The sequence below is a fragment of the Pleurodeles waltl genome, chromosome 6 (genome assembly GCF_031143425.1).
Source record: "Pleurodeles waltl isolate 20211129_DDA chromosome 6, aPleWal1.hap1.20221129, whole genome shotgun sequence".
Taxonomy (NCBI): Eukaryota; Metazoa; Chordata; class Amphibia; order Caudata; family Salamandridae; genus Pleurodeles; species Pleurodeles waltl.
The window spans coordinates 578,897,541-578,911,787 of NC_090445.1; the positions used below are offsets into that span (position 1 = coordinate 578,897,541).

Below are 14,247 nucleotides of genomic sequence, written 5' to 3' on the forward strand. Positions count from 1 at the left end.
TGCAATGTGTAAGAGAGAGAATTCATCACCAAAGTCTCTTTTGCTCAGGATGGGCGCATGGTTCCTGAGATGCCAAACTATGCTGATTATGGCAACATAATATCAGTATAGGAGAAAATAGCTGAGATTCTACCCCTAGTGAGACTTGAGAAATTATACCTTTTTTCATGTCACCTGGCTTAAACAGGTGTGTAGATACACCTTGGCATAACTTGACCTTCACTTTAGCAGCCTCATAGAACAGGTCTGAATTGTCAGTCTAACAGCTAGCAAGGCTGTCAAGGACATTTGATGGCACTGTTGTATCCTTTCCCTCTTACCTAGGGTCTACAGTTTCTCTGGACTTTAATTTGCTCATGGGTTAGCTTATGCATAAACCTTTCTAGCCCTTGGCCTTTTGCGACCGAAGGCATGTAATGTAGAAGGCATGGTACTTAATGACCACATCATCAGCCAGGAGCATAAGTGAGTTACAAATGTTTTGCCTGTCAGAACCTTTTGCAATATTCCACATGGACAATGTGGCCCCACTGTACAACATACTAAAACATTTTTACAAATAAATTCATGCAGTGCAATGCTTCGCTCATGATATATGTAGCCAATCTACTTTTTGTGGTGGCCCAAACTCCAGCCAATGGGATGGACGTGCCCTAAACTCTGCTCCACCCTGAGAAAATTACACCTCATATAGTCAACCACACTTTGTGCTGTGCAATACCCTTGGCAGCTCTTGGAAAGCACGTTTCTTTGCTGAGAAAAAATGTGAGAGCCACAATTTCATTTTCTGCCAGTTCAGAAGTATGTTTCTATAGATGCGGCCACACCGCGACTGTACAAATTATTGTGACTGCTGCAGTTTCTGTACTGGCACAGAGAAATGCCTATAAAAAATTATCTTCGGTGTTTACAACTGGTTACAGAGATTACTTGTCGGAGAAGTCAATGCTGCTTACTTGTACTCCTAGTTCTCTTCCATGTTTTTTTTTTTAAGTGAGAGGTTTCTGTGACATTGTGGCACTCACTAATAAGGACGGCAAATCCTTGTTCAGATCCTGCATTTTTTCTGAATGAAAAAACGGGCACTTAAATGACTCAACATTTATCATGTATCGACATCTTATACAATTGTATAATTTGTCAAAACGTTTCAGCAAAAACGTAGTGAAATCTTACAAAACTACTGGTATTTGGCCAAAATGAAACTTGTTCTTAAGGCCTGGAAGGCCATTACTTTGAACGATTGGATCTTCACATCACAGAAAAGGGCTACACCCTTTCCTTTCTTCAGCCTCCCTATCCCACCCTCTCTTCTCCACCTTTATACCATTTAGCCATACTGCAACAGGAGGTGGCAGTTCTTCTGAAAGGAGCAGTATTGTTAATTTCAAAGCAGAAAAGGGGTAAGGAATATTATACATGTTACTTCCTGGTGCCCAAGAAGGATGGCAACCTGCATCCAATTCTGGACCTCAGGGATCTGGCATTCTTCCTTAAAAGGGAAAGTTTAGGATTCTGACCCTAGCTCAAGTTCTACTGGCAGTGGATATTAGAGACTGGATGGTGTCACTCGAACTGCAGGATGAATACTTCCTCATCCCTATTCCACATCCCTATTCTGTGGTCACACCGGAAGTGGTTGTGATTTGTGGTGGGTTCTCCGCACTACCAGTTTCCAATACTTTCCTTTGGCTTAACATCAGCCCCTTGAATGTTAGCAAGGGTGATGTCAATGGTTGCAGCCCATCTCAGAAGGTCGTGGATCCCCATTTTTCTGTACATGGATGAGTGGCCAATCAAAGTTGAGTCGCTGGAAGTGGTGTAGCGCCACCTGCAGTCAACAGTATCTCTGTTGTACGACTTGGGTTTTCCATCATCAAGGTCAAATTCCACCTGGCCCTCCCAACAACTTCAGTTTAAAGGGCAGTACTGGACACCAACCTTCTTTGCTCTTTACCTCCAACTCAGAGACTTGCAGACATCCAGGAAATGATCCCATCCTTTCACCGAGGTGCAAGAGTTTCACTCCTTAAAGCTCTTAAATTCCTAGGTTTGCTGCCTTCCTCCATTCTCCTAGTCACAAGCACATGTCGGCACTTAAGGTCCAATCAGTGGTGCCTTTGCAGGTAGTGGGCCCACTAAAAGGAAAACCTGTTGGATTCCATCATAATCTCCCTCAGTGCTACAGAGGAGGTGGCTTGGTCGGGAATGAGGCAAACCTGAGCTGTAGGATGGCTTTCACGCCCTCTGATTGCGACTACAGTAGTGACAGATGCCTCCGCTCTAGGGTGGGAAGCCCAGCCGGAGGATCTGGAGATCAGAAACCGCTTGTCTCCAGAATAATGGTTTCTTCACATCAACCTTCTAGAACGGTGGACGATTCAGCTGGCGCTGAAGCCCTTCATCCCATCCATCTAAGGGTGGTCTGTCCAGATCTTGAGGAACAACCTGATAGCAATGTGTTTCATGAACAAACAAGGGGGAGTGGGGTCTCATCTAATTTACCTGAAAGCATTGAGACTGTAGTAATGAGCACACCGCCAAGGGATCTGGTTCAGTGCCAAACACCTAGCGAGGTCTCTTAATGTCCGAGCGAACATCCTGAGCTTGTGTTATCTTGCTGATCACGTGTGGCGTCTTCTACAGGAGGTAGTCCAGGATATCCTTGCTCAGGAGAGCACTCCTCAGATGGACTACTTCGCCTCCATGGAAAATGCTCAATGCCAGCATTTCAGCATCCTCCAGTATCCGTTGAATGAAGCCTTGAAGGACAGTTTTTAGCTGAAGTAGAAGTTTAAGCTGCACTGCGCTTTTTCCCAATACCCTTCATTCCTTAAGTTCTCTGGAAGATTTGCCAAGACTGGACCCAAGTCATTCTCATCGCCCTAGATTGGCCAAGAAGGATGTGGCATGCACACCTTCTGAACACGTCCCTTGCTCAGGCTGGCCCTTCTCTCCTAGTCAGGACAAAAATGTCTGCACCCCAATCTTTGGGACCTCCACCATCATGCTTGGAGATTGAGTAGGGACAACTGAACTCCTTTCAGCTGCCACTAGAGATGGCCGATGTAATCTTGGTAGCACAACGCCCCTCCACGAAGTCTGGTTTCTTTGGCAGATGGGATAGTTTTATTGCGTGGTGTGCAGACAATGATATACAATACTTACAGGCTAAGCTGTTGCAGGTTCTGAAATATGCACTTTCCCTTGCTCGGAGGGGTTGCACAATTGGCACTTTAAAGGCATATTGGATTGTCTTGTCTACATTCCTTTGTCTGCTGGATCAACCAACCCTTATTAAGTGCCCTGTTATCATGCGTTTTCTCAAAGGTTTGACAAACATGTATGCTGTAACTCTTTTTGTGGTTCCCCATTTGGACTGGTTTTTACCGTTTTGAAGGGGACTTTGTTGAGCTGTGTTTTAGTTGCTATCACTTTTGTTAGAAGGGTTTTTGAGGTGTAAGCCCTTAGCTGCTGTCCTCGGTTCACTTCTTTCTATCCTGATAAGTTGGTGTTGTGAACTAGGGCTGCTTTCCTTCCTAACGTTGGTGACCTTCTATGATCCCCCTCATCCTGCTAAAGAAAAGGAACGGTTGCATCAAGTGGATCCTAGGTGTGTGGTTAATTACTACCTGGACCTCACCAAGGATTTTTGTATCGATGACCAGCTCTTTGTCAGGTATTGTTGTGCCAAAAAAGGTAAGGTGGAGCAAAAGAGGACTCTTTCATGAAGGATCATCCTGTGCATTATGGTCTGCTACACCTTAACCAAAAAGATCCTTCAGAAAGCATCAGGGCCCATTCCAACAGAACATAGGGGGTCATTACGACCCTGGCGGTTGACGGAGAAGTGGCGGTTTTACTGCCAACAGGCTGGCGGTAAAAAAATTGGAATTATGACCATGGCGGTTACCGCCATGGTCATCCGCCACTTCTCCGATCAGACCGCCATGGCGGAGACGACCGCTGGGCTGGAGACTTGGGTCTCCAGCCCGGCGGCCGTAACAAGACCGCTGGCGGTATCATGACCCGGCTTACCGCCATGGATTTCATGGGGTATGGAACCGCCATGAAATCCATGGCGGTAAGCACTATCAGTGACAGGGAATTCCTTCCCTGACACTGATAGGGGTCCCTGCCTCCCCCACCCCCGAGTCTGTCCCCGACACCCCCCACCCCTCTGCCACCCCCAAAGGTGGCAGGACACCCCTCCCTACTCCTACCCCCGACATCACAACACAGACATGCATGCAAGCACCACCAACACACATTCCCGCACACACACGAACAAACATGCCAACAGACACACACACAGTCATAAACGCACACCCTCATTCAGATACACGCACACATCCATACAGACATACATACAGACAGACATGCACACATTTCCATTCACACTACACCCCCGCATGCTTACAAGCACTCACACACCCCCTCTACATACTCACACCCCCATGCACCCACACATCACACAACACCCCCCAGCCCCCCTCCCCTAGCATCAATAGAACATGATTCGGTGGCCGGTGTTCTGTTGACGTGGCGGTGGAGGTGGAGCAACCTCCACTTCCCCGCCGCCCGCCAGTATGGCTGCTGGCGGCTCTCGGTCCAGAAAAGGACGGAGGGCTGCCAGCAGTCATAATACGCCGAGCGGAAAACCGCCACCACTGGTGGTCTTCAGCACGGCGGTCTTGTCAAAAGACCGCCGAGGTCGAAATGACCCCCTAAGTCTACTACTTCAGTCCTTGCCAAGGGGTGTTTTTGCACATCTTCGCCAAGCACTTCTGCCTGGACTCTGATGTGCGCAGGGACAGACACTTTGCTCGGTCCATTCCTCAGGAGCTCAGCATATAACCGTCCATCAACCCTCTCCCTGAGTAGGGTGCTGAAATTAAATCTGTTTTAAAGGAGATGTATCTTCTTGTAGAAGTAAACATCAGAAGAAAAAGTTACTTACCTGTGCTATTGATCTTTTTCTTGGATACTTTTCCCAAGCCTACCTGTTGATGGATGAGTTATAGGGAAGGATAATATGGTCCTGAATTATATCTTTTGATACAGCACTACCAGATTGAACTCAATCTGTCCTCTCTCCTTGAAGTCTTGGATACATGGGTGGAAACTGATGTTCTTGCACCAGGGCAGACATTTTATGGGATTGGGGATGCTACCTGATGTCACTGCTGGAGTCAATCGAGCTTCAGAACTTTGAAGTTTTCCGGACCCAATCTGACTTCTGGTACTATTCCACAGGTGAGGAATTTAAGGGTTGATAGACATTCACGGTGCAGCGACCATCACAGATGAACAGCATCTTTCCCTTGAAGAATGTGTGGCTACTGGGAGATGCTCCCGGTCGTTCCCAAGTTTGGGGGAGTTGCACAGTGAAACTTCAATGACCAGAGTGAGGTTACGGAGGAGGATGGCAAGAAAAGTCTTCTCCTCGTAGATAAAGGTATCACTGCCAAAGAAGTAGGACAAGTTTTCTAGGGGTGACACAGAAGTGGGATCTCTAGTCCTAAGGAAGGCCGAGTGACCCACAGGGGCAATCAGAGAAGATCGAAACATGTCGACCAGAGAGCAGAGAATATAGATGAACGGGCATGAATACCCCTAGAATATCACTGTTAGTGATTTTAATCCTATCCAAGGGGTTCAATATTAAAGAGGAAGGGGGACTCCCTGAGGTAGTTTTAGCAGTAATTGTTTTATTTTGCAGAGTATTTCCCAATATATGTTTGTGTAGTGTCGTCCTTAATCCCTTTTGCTCCATCCCTGACGTTGATCTGCGAGGGGGTGTTGAAGCAGGCCCGATGATGAAGCATGACACTATTAGTGGGTGAGGGCACTTTAAGAACTATGCGTTTCTGTGCTAGGGCCCCCTGACTCAATAGGAGTTAGTATTATTCCTCCTTTTTCTGATATATATGTTGGATACAGAGAGTGAGGGAGAGTGGAAAAGGAAAAGTACCGCTCTCCCCTTTGATATGTGTTGTGGGTAGATAGAGTATCCACCAGAAAGATTGTTACTGCAACTAAGAAACTTTTTCTTATAGGCCACAGATGAAGAGGAAGTGAGTAGAGACATGGTGAGGAATAGTCAGGATAAGATGTATGGGAAAGCACATGTTCAGTCTAGGCACATCTTGTTACTTAATAACAAATGCTCAATTTTATCCAACTCAGTAGTATGCATTTTATTGACCTAAGAAGAATGAAAAGTGTAAGTTGTGTGTGTATATTTTATATATTCACTGAAAAAAAGGTTACAGGGACGTTATATTTAGGAAACAGAATTTTTTTTAAACGTAGAAATTCACAGAAAAAACTAAAGGTTATAGGGACATTATAGTTAGGCTCACATTTTAAACGTACAAAAGCATAGATATTCACCAGTTATAGTTATAGTTACCCCAAGTAACTATAATGCGTGCCCTAAGGTAACTATAACTCTTGGGCCCCTTGCCAAACACAGTTTCTTCATCACATTCGTGGGGTAATTAGCAGTCCATGGTGAGGAAGCGGGTTATAGTTACCATAGGGTACGAATTACAGTTACTTGAGGTAACTCTAACTATAATTGGTAAATGTCTATGGTTTTGTACGCTTAAAATGTGAGCCTAACTATAACTTTCCTGTAACCTTTGTTTTTTCAGTGAATTTCTATGTTTTTTTAAAAGTATAGTCATTTTCATTACTATACATTAATCCAACCACCGCTGTGCCCGGCCTTTGGCACTCAGACCAACCCCCTATAAACACTAAACCTTGCACCATGCACGGCCTTCACCCCTGCACGAAGAGGTTGGCTGCAAGATCTGGCCTGCAGCCAGACCCTGCGGCCAACACCCATAACCACCCAACCCCATGCTGTGCACGGGCCTTTGGCCTTGCGCAGCAGGAGTTAGCCGCGGCCTCTCTGGGTGTGAGAATAGGAGTGAGAGAGTGTATGTGGGGGTGAGAGTTGCTTTCAGATTGTCTGGGTGTGAGTGTGCGTACAGCAGTGTTTTAGTTGGTGCGTCAGTGTGTGCACGGGTCTGTGAGTCGGTGCATAATGGTGTTAGAGAGTCTATGAGTTGGTGCGTCAGTGTCTGAGTGGGGCTTTGAGTGGTTGCAAGAGGGTCTCAGCGGGTCTGTGAGTGGGTGTGTGTGTCTCTGAGTGGGTTTATGAGTGGGTGCTTAAGTGTCTCAGTGGGTGTATGAGTGACGGAAAGATTGAGAGAGCGAGAGAGAGAGAGAGAGAGATAGAGAGAGAAAGAGAGTGAAAGTTAGACAGACAGATACATTTTCAGGCTTTGATTTATGATATACTTAGAATGACATATTTTTGTTTAATTTCAAAATGGAAATGTATTTTTTATTAAAAAAAAAAAATGTAAAAACTTTTTTTTATTTAAACATTATTAATAAAAAAAAAGAAGGAAACGAGTCCAACCGGACTCACACCCTCAGTGCTCAGTGTGAAAGTCCTTGATTTTCACGCTGAGCTATCTTTTTTTTTAGCCCTAATTTTTCACCCTTTAAGGGCTATCTGGGACTGTGAGGGAGCAATCCTTATATGTATTTTAATTTTTTTAATTATATTTGAAACAAGCCCTTTATGGGCTATCTGGTACCACAGGGGAAGCCTCAAGGCCTCCCCGCTTTCCTATTGCTTCAGCAACTAAGGCGCTGCTTTAAGCAGCAGGTCCATGGTTGCTGAAGCATTTAATCTCTGTCCCCTGCACGCATACATGGGATAGAGATAAAAGCTTTGGATTTTGGCAGCCGGACCTGCTTTACAGGTCCGCTGTCAAAACCCAAAGTGTTTGCTGTGGCTTAGCTGCAGAACTGCAGCCAAGCCACAGTAAAGATGTATGCCCCGGGGGTGGACACCCCAAGACACAGCAGGAGCTGGCCGTGGGAGGGGGTGGCAGTCCCCAGGGTCATCAGAGGCTCCACAAGGGAGGCCACGTAGCCCCCTCCAATGCTTATATAGCCTCGGGGGAGGAGCGGTGTTCCCCGGACCGCAGGGGTCCCAAAAGGACTCCCTTCACTTTTTTAAAGTTTGCCCGGTGGTGGACCCTGGGGCAGCAGGAGGGGGCTAGGTGGCCCCCCATGTATCATAACAGTCCTGGGGAGGTGGTGGCCCCCAGGGCAGTTGGAGGGGGGGCTCACAACCCCCCTGTTTATACATTAGAAGCCCCAGGGAGGTGGCAATCATGGGGCAGTGGAAGGGAGCCAGGAGCCCCCCAACCCCCAAATGCTTTTTTTAAAAATGTCCCCCGGAATTGGACCAGCTAGAGTGGAGGATGGGACTCCTGTACACCTTCTGGCCTCAGCCTATCTGCCCAGAGTTCTGAAGATGATAATTGACACCCAGGTCCAAGTCATCTTAGTGGACTGTGGATTGGATCAGGAGAATTTGGTACCCAGAACTTCAGGGCATGAACCTCCCTCCTCTGATCAGGTTTACCACTCTTCTGTCATACCAGTAGGATGGGATTCTGCAACCGGGACTGCAAAATTCTCACCTCATTGAATGGAGACTGAGTGGCAGTAGTTGACTACAATCGGTCTACCTCCTGAGGGTGTGGATGTTATCCTTGCTGCTCGGTGTCCCTATGCAGAGTCCATTTACATCAGGCGCTGGGACACGTGTCTTGCTGTGAGGTCCAGAATCCAGAAATGTTAAAAGGTAGACAGTCAGATTTATTTTATTGTTTTTTTTCATCTTTGTCGCAAAGGCTTGTTGTGGGCACCAATAATGGTTATTTGTTGCCCCTTTTGGACTTTTTTGCTATACGAGATAAGACATTCTTGTTTAAATCACATGTTGTGATGAGGTTTATAAAAGGTTTGAGATACATGTTAATTCTCAAAATATTTACATTTACTTGCAATACCTTTGCCACGCATATGCTTTCACCATTCATGCCTTTTAACGAAATTCAATATGAAGACATGCATGGAAAGGCATAGTCGTCGTAAAGTCCTGCATGGTAAAGGTTATGAGTGGTAATAGTACCTGCATTGTACCGCCCACGTTGTAAAAGCATGCGTGGTATTGGCATGCATGGTTCCATAATACAACCCCCACAAGTGCTAGAGGGATCATTGTATGCTTACACTGGCCCCTTGTATCCCTCTCTATTAGCATTTTCAATAAATACTCAGGAAGTCCCTGAGTCCTGTAACTGTTGCGGCCAGCCATTCACATTGGTCAGTTCGATGAGACCAGCCAATCAAATAGTTTTTCTTGCTTATGCAGACTTGCAGGAGTACTGTGTTGCTAGATATCTATAAAATTTGAACCTGAATTTCTCAAAAACTATGAAACAGATTTACATGAAACTACAAAATGCTATATATCTGGGAAATGTCTTAGCTTTCTATTAAATTTGGTGTAATTCCATTCAATTGTTTTGGTTGCAGTCATGTCTGCAGTTCCTATGGGAAACTGCTTGGGAAAAACCCATTTTGGGACAGGACACGCCTTTTTTCTTAGCCCCCGCTTGTCTGATCAAACTAAAACTTTCCAGGGAGGAGCTGAGGTTGATGAACCTTTTTTTGGGAAAGTTTTGAGAAGATTCGTCAAACTATGCTAAAGCTATTGGGATACCCAAAAATCCACTTCCTATGGCTGGCACTAACTATAACTACATAGTGTTATATATATATATATATATATATATATATATATATATGTATATATATATGTATATATATATGTATATGTATATATATATGTATATATATATATATATATATATATATATATATATATATATATACTTATAGTTATACTTATGTTAAGAAACTTTAACTTTAACTTCTGGCCCAAAGTTACTTAACAGCACGAGTTATAGTTTCTTAAGATAAGTATAACTATAACTGCTGAATTTCTATGGTTTTGTATGGGTAAATCGTCAACCTAACTATAACATCCCTGTAACTTTTGTTCATTGAATTTCTATGGTTCTTTATTGTAAAGGAATACCTAATTACCGCATCTTAATGCAACCACCTTCGGCCATGCACAGCAGGTCTTGGCTACAGGACCTGGCCTGTGGGCAGGCCCTTCGGCCAAACCCCCCATTTGCACCCAACCCCACGTCGTGCATTACCTTCGGCCATGCACAGCAGATTTTGGTATGTGAGTAGTGTTTTTCCATTGTTTTTTAAGTCAGCTGATCCTTCACAAGTTTATACGGGGGCGCTGCCACAGTGGATCCGCAGATCAGCCAAAAAAAATATTGAACACATTTTCCCCTCCATCTCTCCTTTGGGGTCAGGGTACCTGTATCTTAACTTCTTCTGTCCGTTTTTTTGTGTTTTTTCCCTCCCCTTCGCCTGATTCGAGAAAGAAAATGGCAGCCTCAACTTTCCTCTCAGGTTGTGGCAAGTCCAGCCAGGGCCTTGCTTTTCCCCCAGATTAGTGGTTCCCCATCGAGTGCATCCATGCACTTAGATATCTATATTTATTTTTCATGTAATAACTTCAAAACTACTGAACAGATTTACACCAAATCACAAAAAGGGCTCTTTCTGGACCAAGAGCTAGCTTTCTGCCAAATAGGGTGTAATTTCCTTTAGCGGTTCAGACTGTAGTCATTTTCAAAATGTTCAAAATATCTATGGGCCCCTTTTTCTTGTTCCTCCCTCCCCACCGACGGATCCCCTGAAACTTTCAAGACAGCAGCTGAAGTAAGTAGTGTACTAGTTTTGAAAATTTTGTGGAGATTTGTCAAGTGGTGCCAAACTTATTAGCAGAACAAAAAACGCTGTGTCTATGGCAGTGGTTCCCAACCTTTGGTCTGGGGACCTCTGGGGGTCCGCGACTGCTTAGAAAATTAAAGAATATTAATAAATTAGGTCCCCAGCTTTCAGTAATGACTTAGTGGGGGGGTCCCTGGACGTCAATAATGATTCAGTGGGGGTCCCCAGATTCCAGTGATCATAAAGTGGGGGTCCACAGAAGTCAAAAGGTTGGGAACCACTGGTCTATGGGAATTAGAAGTGAAGCAGTGTATGGGCATACAATGTATTATGGTATCATACACTGCTACTTAGTATTGTATAGTGCAGTTTTATAAAGTACAGTAGAGTGTGGCAGAGTGGAGATGCGTATTTTGGAGTACCGTACAGTGGGCTAAACTGTCATGAACTGTGATCTAGTGGAGTGGCATAGCATAGAGTGGATTAGAGTGCCATCTGGTGTAGTGGTGACTCTTATAGTAACGTGCATTACAGTGTAGTATACTGCAGTAGCGTAGTATACAGTGGAGTAAAATGTTTAGATTGGACTGATGTCTCGTACAGTGGAGTTGAATGCTGTGTTGTAGTGTGTGTCGTACAGTGGGGTTGTATGCTGTGTTGTAGTGTCGTAAAGTTCAGTGCAGTGGTATAGAGTGGAGTAGAGTGTTGTGCAGTGGGGTGAAGTAGAGAAGACTAGTGTGGATGAGCATACAGTGGAATAGCACAGAGTGGAGTGGTGTTCAATGGAATAAAATACAATGAAGTGGCATAGGGTGGAGTAGCATACAGTGGAGTTGCGTAGAGAAAAGTGTTATTTACTGTATTGGCGTGCAGTGGAGTGAGGTAAAGTTGAATAGTATACAGTGTAGTGTGGTACCTCAGAGTAGTTTGCACTGGTGTGTCATAATATGGAATATCATATAGTAGAGTAATGTAGACTGGAGTGGCATACAGGGGAATAGCATAGATTGGACTGGCATACAGTGCACTGCTGTAGAGTGGAATAGCGTACAGTAGAGTAGCGTGCAATTGGGTAACATACAGTCTATTGAGATGGGCATAGAGTGGAGTAGTGTACAGTGGAATTTTGTAGACTGGAGTGGTGTATACTTGATTGTCATGAAGTGCAGTTGCTTAGAGTGGAATAGCATAAAGTGGAGTGACGTACAGTGGAGTGGCATACAGTGGAGGGTGTAGATTGGAGTGGCATACAGTAGAAAAATATACATTAAAGTGGCGTAGAGTGGAGTGGTATACAGTGCAATAGCATACAAAAGACTACGTGGAATAGCGTACAGTAGACTACTATACAGTGAAATACAGTACAGGGAAATAGCATACAGTGGAATACCATACACTGGAGTGGTGTTGACTAAAGTGGTGTTTATTGAAATACCGTACAGTGGACTGGTATACAGTGGAGTGGCATATAGTGGAATAGTGGAGTGATGTAGACTAGAGTGGCATACAGTGGAATAGCTTACAGCGGAGTGGTGAACAATGGCCTAGAGTGGAATGTGGTAGAATAAAATGGTATAAATTTGAATAACATGGAGAGTAGTGGTGTAAAGTGCAATGGCATAAAGTGGAGTGAGGTACAGTGTAGTGGCGTAAAATGTAGTGGCGTTGAGTAGCATATAGTACAGTGAATTACATTGGAATTGGTCGAGTGGAGTGACGTATAGTGGGATAGCATAGAGTGGAGTGGTGTAGAAGGGAGTAGTGTACAGTGTAATAGCGTACATTGGATTGTTGTAGAGTGGAATGGTATAGAGTACAATAATGTAGACCGTAGTGTTGTAAAGTGGAATTGCCCTTTGTGGGTTAATTGTAACGCGTTGCCTAGGCACCGTTATTTTAGTCTTGGGCATGCAGCCTGTGCCCTTTTACCTATATACACATTTTATTCATTATTCATTTTATTACATTTTAGCAGGGCTTGATTTTAGCTTGCATTTTTTTTATTTTTGTAATCAGTGTTTCTGTGAAAGCATTGCTGTTCATGTTTTACATTTCACTCTGCAATTGTTCAAACCTGTACATTCTAACTTGCCCAGAATCGCTGCTTCAAGAGTCCTGCAGTCCAGCCTCAGACCCACGTCAGGCCTGTTCCTAGAACATCAAATGTTTGTTATAAAAATACCACATAGGCCGAAAAAGGGCAAAGGGGATTCCAACCAGAGCCATTGCATGCTGTCTGCCACCTTTCTGACAGCAACACCGAACTATGGTTTTGCCCTCCAGCTAATCAGGAGGATTGCCAGCAGAACAACGACAGACACCTGCTACTCTTCAGGTAGGGGATCGGTACTCCTTCCTTAGACAGAGGCAGGAAGAAGTGCTTCACACCAACATCCTCTCAGGTTTAGAGATGAGGGCGTAGATAGGAATCACTAGATTCATGCTTATTCCAGGACTATGGGACTGTTTAAATTTTTCATGCTAATGGTCAGAATGATCAGTGTTATGTTTCATGTTCCTAATTATCAAAGCTCATGTTTTATATACTAAGATGAATTGCTTTAATAAATGTATTGAAAACTTCCCTTGCTTCTCCCTGTTGACCTTAGCGTGTATGAGAACTTGTGTACATGAGAGAAAGGGGTATGATCTGTCGACCATGACTTTCCTGAGTGTTATGTCTCTAAGCTGTCAGAAATCATTCTTACCTTTTAGGTTTGGGTGAGCTGCTGCTAGCTAGCTGATGCAGTCAAGCCGACAGCTTCCATCCAGTGTGAGACTGACTCAGTCACTCACACACAGTGTGCTACCGCCCTAAACACAGCAGTCTTACTCCCATGGTAATAGTCCTTTTACAGCGCACAGTGGAATAGGGTACAGTGGAGTAGCATAGAGTGGCTTGGCGTACAGTGGAGTGGCATAGACCCAACTGTGTCAGAATGGAGTGGCATACAACAGAGTGGATTAGCGTAGAGTAGTGACAGAGTGCAGTGGCATGGAGTGTAATAGCATAGAACAGTGGTTCCCAACCTTTTGACTTCTGTGAATCCCCACTTTATCATTACTGGAACCCCAGGACCACCACTGAATCATTACTGGAATCTGGGGACTGCCCACTGAGTCATTATTGGAAGCTTGGGTCTCAGGTCTAGACATTGTTGATGATTTGAACCACAAATCAATACACAAAAAATAAAGAAACAAGCATTTCATCAGACAAGTACACAAATGATAAAACATTGTATTTATTTTGCAAATAAATAAAATACAAAATACACATTTTAATAGGAAGATTGGAGCTTTTCTAAATGCAATTAAAGCCACACCTTGTCCATACTATATTCTATTGTATGCACCTGCACTGCTCCCATGAATCAGTCTGAGGATACAAATTTTATTTTAAGCCTCTAGTTTCAAATTGACATTCACAGTATGTTTTAGAATTTTCAGTTGCACATTTAGCCACTTTATTTATATACACATTCTGGTAATATTAGTTAATTTATTTTCTATGCAGCCACAGACCCCTTGTAGAGGCTTTGTGGA

At 44.2% G+C, this 14,247-nt stretch overlaps 1 protein-coding gene across 4 annotated transcripts in view; it reads left to right on the forward strand.

The window, feature by feature from the left end:
• Positions 1-14,247, forward strand: part of FKBP5 (FKBP prolyl isomerase 5) — an 805,772-nt gene that overhangs the window by 745,501 nt on the left and 46,024 nt on the right. The window contains exon 11 of one of the 4 annotated variants that reach the window (XR_011204865.1): positions 12,798-13,036. The exons of the other annotated variants lie outside the window; for them this stretch is intronic. The gene's annotated coding sequence lies outside the window, so the exon portion shown is untranslated. The remainder of the gene's footprint in view (positions 1-12,797; positions 13,037-14,247) is intronic. 4 annotated transcript variants of the gene reach the window in all.